Source organism: Ixodes scapularis, unplaced genomic scaffold, assembly GCF_016920785.2.
Source record: "Ixodes scapularis isolate PalLabHiFi unplaced genomic scaffold, ASM1692078v2 PGA_scaffold7__128_contigs__length_106722199, whole genome shotgun sequence".
Classification (NCBI taxonomy): Eukaryota; Metazoa; Arthropoda; class Arachnida; order Ixodida; family Ixodidae; genus Ixodes; species Ixodes scapularis.
Genome location: NW_024609882.1, coordinates 58,669,471 through 58,678,637, shown reverse-complemented (window position 1 = coordinate 58,678,637; position 9,167 = coordinate 58,669,471). Strand labels below are relative to the sequence as shown.

The following is a 9,167-nucleotide window of genomic DNA, read 5'->3' as shown; positions in this document are numbered from 1 at the left end:
GGCTGCCCCTGCGCGCGGCACAAGCAAGAAAGCTGAACTCACGTTTACTTAGGTGCAAGCATTCAGCAATATGATGAGTTAGCTTTCAGGGATTTGGAGGTAATCGTGAGTACCATGCCGATATTTAATTTTTTTTAGGATCTCATCCAGTAAAAGTACAATAACGTTCGGCATATACTTTACGGAATTCACTTGTGTTGGCTCTAATTACTTACGGTGGGGTGGCAAATCAAGGCGCGTTGACTCCAGAGATTCTATTAATCGTTCTCCAGTCAATCAGAGGGCGGCATTAGATGATAGAAAGGTACGAAAACGAACGACGAAGCAAGAGGCATAAAGATACCAGCCACGACTTGCTTTTTCAGTCGAAGTATGACTCTGAAAGCAAAATTAGCAGTCATGTGTGATTTTATACTACAGCTACAGCGATACCGCCGACACGTCACAGTGGTGCCGTTGGGCATTTCTATTACATTCACGTGCCATGCAGTCTTTACAAAGAAGTTTCTGGATGACGTAATTGACAGTGGCACCAGCCCCAAGCGGCTAATGTGCCGAAGCATGGTAAGAGTAGCCGCAAAGCGGGAGACACGTCTATCTGTGCGTCCCGGCGTGTTTTTCGCAGCGCCAACGCAGTATAAACCTTTCCATCGCTTATCACGCGGGCGAAAAATGCTGAGTCACTGAGCTGTGGACGCATGCGCAGCGCCCGATTTACAGCATACCAGCTCAAGAGCGCATGTTCAGAAGGCGTTCCAGAGCCCAGCACACAAAGATGGCAGCGCGTTGAAGGCCATTTTTGTAACGCCCTATAGATGGAGGGGCGGTAGTCGCAAGATGGCGGAAGAGACAGATTCTTTGGAATACCTCCCGTGTGCCTGCTCGCTGACGCTGGTTTAGCGTGCTAAAAGTTTTTTTTTTTTTTTTTTTACAACAATTGCGAAGCGGAAGTGGCCAGTGCAGGTGACGGAGATGCGGATGTGCGTAAAGACAATTAACATGTTTGTTTTTAAGAGTCGCAAAGCGGATCGAGATAATTTATATTGTAACGCACTCGGTTAAATTTCGTGGTTCAGACGCACACACACACCTACCAGAACCTTATGGCAACAGCAGCGCCAAGGCCGACAATCCCTGCCACTGTCTCCGCTACCGTCCCCGCCCCTCTGGGTCTTCGTTTGTCCTCGAGAGGGCGACCAAGGGGCTGGAATTGCGAATACTCGGTTCACCCTTCAGCTGAGACTGCAGCCGAAGCTAACATTAACTATTGTGCAATTTGCCTCTTGTTAATTTTTAATAAAGAAACTACAGAGACCGTCGACATTTTGCACTCGAGCGAAATTCGTAGAATCTTGTCACTGTCTGTAAGCTCATTGATGCAATTCAAAGGAAAATCCGTAACCTGTTTTACAAATATTTCTGCCCTTTTCACATATATTAATTTAGAACCCTGAGCCTTGCCCTCTTATTTCGCTAGCCAGAATGGCTCCATGTTTGGTCGCGTGGTATTGTCATCAAAGTAGAGTCTTGGTTGGCCATCTTAGCTCAGTGAACGAAGTGTGCCTCATTCAGTCGGTTAGAGTGAAGTTTCCTTCACTATAAGGGAAGAAACCTAGATCAAAATGGGCGGAATCATGCGTACGCCTGATTGCCATGCGATGGATTGCGAGGATGTCAGTAGGCGGAAATGTGTTAGCGATATGCAGGTTGCTAGCAAGATCCGCTATTTAGAAAACAAGGTTTTCACCGGGGAAAATAGGCAAGCCATGCGATTTCATATTAGCAAGACGCGAGTGCTGCTCACTGTCATTTTGCTCAGCGCGGCTCTTTTGCATCTCTGTGGCTTGCGACGGACGCTGAGGCCTGAAGGCTTCCTGGTTTGATGTTGCAGGTATCAGGACAGAGTTATATTTTGTAGGGAAATGATTGATCGATACTTCAACACTAGCAGTTCATCAAACTTGGCGGGAAAAGAATGCGAGAATTCGACTGTGACGTTTAAGGGAAGCAACGCTTCCAGCTTTACGCTCATTGATGTTAGCTTCTCTCTTAGAAGCCCCTTTGCCCATGATGGGCCTGTATGCGTTGCGCGTATAACTAAAGGGCTATCCTTATTGCGGCATGCTTTACATATCTATGTGTCCCTCTTTGCCGATTCCACGGGGGTAAACGTTGACTCATACACTCCAGCCCACAGTTTACCAATGTGGTAAGCGCTCCTGCAGTCCGCACAAACCAAGGTCTTGATATCAACCGGTATTGCTTGCGAGCACTTTGCTCATTCAATCATTGGAGCCATCCTCATTGCCCTTTCAGTCGACGTTCAGAAGGCTCGTGCGAATCGGAAAGGAGTCAGTCAGCCCACCACGAAGAGTACCGCACTAGAAGAGTTGACAAAGCTGCCGCAGAGCCAGCAATTCGAACGCCTGGCAAGATGGTTTTCCGGGAGCCTACTTGTGAGCCGAGGCCGGTAGAGAGGTTTTTGACCTAGTCTTGACCAACGTCTGCTCCCGAAGACGTCTTCTTCTTACTACTTAATAATAATAATAATGATATTAATAATATAACGTTTAAATAATACAAATATAAATACAATATTGTTCAGCGGGTCCGTCAGTGGCAATAAGACTTGTGTCCATAGACGGTAGAACACACTTTCAATTAAAAAAAAAAAAGAAGAAAAGTGCTGTGTCTATCTAGAAAAATTGCTGGAAACAAAAATATTGAGTAATGTTATGCAAGAAAAAGAAAAACAACTTTCTTTGCATTGTGTACAGGCGAATTTGACTCCAGAGAATAACCGAAGAATATTGTAGCATTTGAACATCGATTTCTTCCGAGTAACAAAACAAACAAAAAAACAATAGTTCACAAAAATGTTTTTCTTTCGCAGGAAGGACATATTCGAGCATACACAAATAAAAAAAGTGATATTCATAAAAATTCACACGAAAAATGGGCTCAAATACCTTTGGAAGAAACAAAACTGACGACAAACGTTAACATAAAATTTGGAGGAATCTGTCTGCGTTTCACCCTTCGAAAAAAGTTCTCAATTTCCCACGTTGCTCTTAAGGCGAAACATGACCTCCGAGATCCGACGCCCGGGAAGGCTTTTCCGGCCGTCCTCTTCGGCTCAATGCCCAGCAGTTTCGAGTGTAATGGCGCTAACTCCGTCGCTCGCTGCGATTTGGCGACATCCTTCACAGAGCGACGAGCCGTCAGCGTCGCAGGCATCGCAGGGGGGGGGGGGGACTCAGTCGCATCGTCGGGCTGCATGTTTCGTTTTCCTGGCTCCAAGGTCTGTTTTGTTTTCGGATACTTCCTGGTCTGCCAAAATGGGTAGTGGACGTAAGGATAAAAGTTCGTGGGTAAAAAAAAAAATGTTCTGGTGGGACGGCTGAACTTGTTTTTCTTCATCTGCCAAAACAACTTTTTACAAGGCTAATTTTACGCACGTTCTGCGTTTTTCTAGCAAGAGCTGTTATGGCCTCTCCACTTATTCAAAATGATGCAGGGTATCTGTGTTCTCATGTGACACCGCGACGTCACGTGACTTCAGAATCTCTATGACGTCATAATGTCACGTGGCGCCTCACGGTCACGTGATATCATAGAGTCACATAACCTAAAATATCACGTAACTAGGCGAGCAGTCGTGTGACATCAACCATCTGGATAGTTTTATGGTTATGAATGGGGGAGTGTGTCGCTCTCCGAAAAAACACTGGAGATGGATCCTCCACGTGAGATGCAAGATACACACGGATAATTTAGGGTTGGATAAGGTGTCGGAGCTACCGCTGTAATTGCTAAGAGAGTCTGGATTGTAGTGAGGAACGTCCATCTCATACCATGGCGAGAGTTTGCGATCTAATGACGGACACCACCCGAGCTAATTGGTCTCAAGTACACATGCCAGCGTTTTTGCCTGGTGAACAGGAAAGCAAAAGGAAAGGAAGATATTCTTGCAGACGACCAACGCCAATATATGCCAACGCGCTCGTCACCTGTGGCAGCGCTGGTTACCGTCAAAGAAGCCCTTGACACTGATGTTCTACGTATTAGAAAGCACAGGTTGCTTCTAAGTTAACAGCACTGATTTTGCCATATTCATAGAGATGCCCCCTTCTAGGGTGCCCGGCAAGATGACCACGAGACAAAAACTTCTAGAATTGTAATAGAGAAGTGTGTAATGACATTGCTCGTCAACATAGGCATGAGGATGATAGAGCGGGTACCGTATCTAAAGAAGCTGCTCGAAACCACTGCATCGCAAATTACTTTGCGTCTAATCTAAAAATTCAAGGCTTGGAAATTAGTAAATAAACTATTTTTGGAAGTCGGAATACCGAATAAACTAATTTGGAACAATATTGGAATTTATTAATAAACCAGAGTTAAGTTTTTTTTTTATATCTCATTGTCTGTTTGCATATCAATTTATTACATCACAAGGCACATAACGGGATGTGGCGGTTTGTGCAACATGTGCCGAAAACCAGACATTTATTAGATAATGCCCTATCTTTTGAGTTAGTGCCTATAATTATCACGGTGTTTATAAAGAAAAAAAAAAACGCCAAAATCATTGCGAGATGGTCGTATCTCACCGCCATAACTTGTTTCTCTAAAGCCGGGGTAACACTGCTTATACATCATACAAAAGACAGTCTGCATACAGTTCTAAACGGAAGTCACCGCAAGAACCTTGCTTCGAATGTCCCATGGCAATAAGTTCAAAGAAAAACTCGCCACGCGCCATTTTAACTACGGATGTTGTGGTGACTCGTGTTTGGTTGCAGTTTCTTTTGTTGATGTATAAGCAGTGTGACCTAAGGTGCCTTCATGTGCGCTTTGCTTGGGGTGATGATATCTCGCCATTTTGTTTCGAACGCTTAGTTTTATTTTTTGTTCTGAAGCGCGTGAAAGATCGTGCCTCTGCACGTGCTCGTGGCGCTGACTGTGTTACGGCGACATTTTGTTTCGTGCGATTTCTTTGTATTTTCCCTGTGAGCGCGTGCTGTCGGCATCGGGTGCTACAAAAGATGACATCACCCTAAACAGAAGGGCATTGAGGCACACTAGTGTGACCCCGGCTTAAGAGTGCTTCTGGTATAAGCAAGGATCGCAATATGACCTGCATAAATTGAGTAATAAGCAATAAAAATATATTAAAGGGACAACACGAGGAGTCTGCTTGGATAGTGTCAAACCTCGTGTTTAAGCTAAGAAAGCTACGTCAAACAACGTGCGGAGATATAAAAAAGAAAAAAAAAGTACAGCTTGTTGATTTTATTTAGGGAAATTTAATCTTTTTTTTTTTAGAGAGCTAGTTTTTTCTTTTTTTTTTTTGGCCGGGGGGGGGGGGGTTGTATACGCGCTTTAGGTATTATTCAAATATATCAAAAGGCGCGCTTGTAGTTCAAGCTACGACGAGATGAAAATTTAAAATTAAATAAGCATCACAAGTTGCCTATTTATTATTCCAGGACAGCTTTTTACCCTTATACCAGAAAAAACAAAAACCTATAAGTAGAAGCTGCAGTAACTCGACGTCACATGAGTTTTTCTTGGAATCTTCTCTTTTGCGCCACCCTGAAACCACTGAAACGGCGAATTCGATGCCTGGGTTGAGAGCGCCTCCGTGCGGAGAGACGCCACCTCCTCCTCCTTTTCCGCTTATGCTCTCTCCGCACGAATGGGACGGCCGGAAAAGCGTTCGCGCAATTCGGGATTTTGGAGGCCATGGGCGAACCATACATACCATAATACTAGAAGCATATGTTGTGTTAATAATATAACCAGTATAATATAATGTTGTGTTAATGTAACAAAAAAAAAAGTTCACGCTTTTTTTTGTCACAGGTTCCTTCAGCACTATTCATGACAGAGAACAATCAACAGCAGATTGATTTCAGGAATAGCAACTATCCTATGCCGCTACCACAGGGAAACGACCGAGCTGCAACATCGGAAAAAGAGCAGTTAGGGTTTTCTTTAAAAGAGATTTCAGATGGAAGATCTCTTTGACTTTCATAACATGTCTTATTAAATCCTGTAAAGTTCGAGAATGTGCATTAAAGTTTTTAGGAGCGACTAAGACATTTGTATATGCTTGTTCACACATATGTTTTTGTGGGACTGTCATTTAATTTATAGAGTTGCTGAGACAACAACACGATATTATATTCGTACACTTCGAACTTCTGGTACGGTTTTCATCGTCGGTGGAAAAGAAAGGTATATCCTGCTTCTTAAGAATAAGTTCTTTAGAATGAAGTAATTATACAACCAGCTTCGTGTCTCACTTTTTATGGTCTCTCAGTACACACTTTTTCCATAAGGGCGCTGACATTTGAATGTCGTCACTTCTGGAATGCGGTAAAACATCGTTTTAAACTCTCCACGCCACTAAAAGGTGTTTACGAAAAATGCGGTGATTGTCACATATTTTCGTTTTGCCTCATCTATATTTTATAGCATATTCCGGGTTGAAATGTTTTATTATTTTTTCATCCCGAATACTAGATACGGAAACAACGTGACTGAGAACGACAGGAAACAGCAAACCTCTATAGTGAGTTTTAACAGAGCACCATTTTAACCCACAGCTAGCATTGCAGCATCACCCCAAATCAAAACCTGGTGTCGCTCGATGACACTAAAGTGGTCCACTTAAACATGCTGTTGATCACACCAGAACACCAGAGCGAAGATATCACCCAAACACAAGAGCTTTAGAGTCACACCAGAACACCAGAGTGCTGGTGTCACACCTGAATACCATGGTGGTTGTATCACACTAAATCACGGGAGGGAAAAGTCCGCTGGCACACCAGAAAACAGTATCTTTCCTGAAGAATTTTCCACTATGGTAGTAGTACTATGGTAGTAGGTCGTAGTGATAGTGATGTAGATTATTTCAATACAACTGAAAGAGATTATAATAATATTTATGCAAAGGTACCACCAGCTGCTATCATTTTCCACCCGTCTAACCAAAAAGGGTGAACAGCCTGCATTTTAAGGGTATTATGATAATGCAATGAATGCAAAGGTGAAAGCGAGCTAGACAAGAATTACGATATTAATCCCTGGAGAAGGGGAATAACCCCCCCTATTCCCCTTCTCCAGGGGAATAAGCGGGTTATTCCCCTTAATAAGGTACAAATGTTTAAACACAGTTAGGTGACTGGTGCGTGACCAAAAAATGTCCGCCTGGTACTGGTATCGAACCAGGGACATTTCCATTTCGAGTGGAACGCTCTACCAACCGAGCTAACCAGGAGTTAGACGTCTTGAGAGCGAACGGGGTTTATCAAAGACAGAGAGAAAAAAACTTTATTGACTGAGGAAATGGGTTAAAGGGAACTGAGGTCCTGGTGGCAGGGAAAATGAATAATTTTCGGGCCAGAATAAATAATTTTATATTCGGATTTTAGTAATCTAATATTTTGTAGTGGACCAAAAGAAAGAGGGTAAAGAGTCAAAATTATATGTCTTTCGGTACGGACATTTGAAAATATAAGAGACTATTTCGTACATTTTTTTCTTCGGAAGCTCTCTGCCCTTTCACAGTGAACATCCGCGGTACCCGAAGCTCGTCAGCCGACCCCAGCTCACGCATTGGGCACGAGCGTTGCGTCACTCAAACGTGTGCGCTCGTGAACAAGCAATCGGTCGATGAATAATTGAATTCGCTGCGTAGCCAATGGTTGTGACGGCACTTATCATCGCCTGCGAATCACAAATTCCATAGTGTACATGAGAAGCACAGTGAAAGCTTTGAGACATCACACGAGTGCCTAAAGACATCACGACCAAGGCCGGTTTTCTCGAAGCGATGGTAAATCCAGTTCGGTAAACCAGTGGCCATAGAAAGGAAATAGTACCTACGTACTCTAATGAGCGAATGGATATAGAACAACTCGTCATTCTTGATGGACCAGTAATACGTGTCATCTATCAATAAAACAAGGAAGTCATTCTGTTTGCTGTTCAGTTTCTTTGCTGGTTGTCTATCTTGAAGGGTATTTTTAAGTCAAATTCTATTGTTGTAGATGAAGACCACACGGCAATGTCATACAAGCCCTGTTCTTTTTCTTTTTTTTTCTGCGTTGATTAAATCATTATCTTTGACCATAATTTCTTACCTTCTGGCCCCCACTTTCTGAATTAACAACAACCTCTCGTCTACTCTCATTTTTTCGCCGATGTGCGCCATCCCCTGATAATGACGCTTGTTCTATTCTTTATCGACGTATGCAGACAGAACACAATCGTGTACCCACTTTGAGTTTTCTGCAGCTGCGTTTTGCTACATAAGGTAATAAGAGGCAACATAATCTAAATTCACTTTTAAAACTATAAAAAACGAAAAGATCTCGTCAACTTGCTTTGCGATACGTATTTGTTTTTCTGTCGTTTTTGCCACTTTGGCAGAGGATATCGACAAGGGTGAATCGGATACCGCACTTGAACCTTTCTCATTGGTGGAGGTACCGATCGTCGAGGCCAGAACCAGACGCAGCGGCTCTGCTTTAGAGTGAAATTATTCTTCTCGTCATCCATTAACACCGTTACCGTCAGCCACACCGCCGTCGCAGTATACAACGCTGTCCAACCTACAGGCGCGAGTGCGAGGCTTCATTTATGGTTTCGCACGAGCGAAAACGCGTATAGATGATCTGCGAGATCAAAGTCCATGCTCGTTCCAGCAACTTCGACAGCGTCTTACACTAAGTACGAAACAGGGAATTCGCAGCGAGACTAGAGTGCTTTAATGCACACGCGCGCTTTTGCTGGAGTGGTGACATCTCAGCCATTTTTCCGCCCAATCGTTTTCTCATGCATATGGAAGTGCGCGCAATCCGGTGTTACTCAGCTCGAGCACGTAGCTTGGGCGACTGCATAGACGCCATTTTACCGGCCAAGTCATGCACCAAGTGCGCCAGAGCGTCACGCGCTGGCACATTCAGGACAACAATGGATGTCTTCACCCTGATACGGACAGACATTTAGGCACCCTAGGCGAGACGTTTGCGTATCGCCGCCTGGTGAAATTTTTTTTACAATCCCAAGTGAGGATACTTCAACTTTCTCTGCTGGTTTAAGTACGTGCAACGCCAAGCTTCTATGCACTACGAAAATTATAACATAACCGC

General features: G+C 43.7%; 1 non-coding gene across 1 annotated transcript; it reads right to left on the bottom strand.

Moving 5' to 3' along the window:
• Positions 1 to 7,218: 7,218 nt before the first annotated feature.
• Positions 7,219 to 7,291, bottom strand: Trnas-cga. Its single transcript has one exon. It is a non-coding gene; the product is annotated as a tRNA-Ser (tRNA).
• Between the last annotated feature and the right edge of the window lie 1,876 nt (positions 7,292 to 9,167).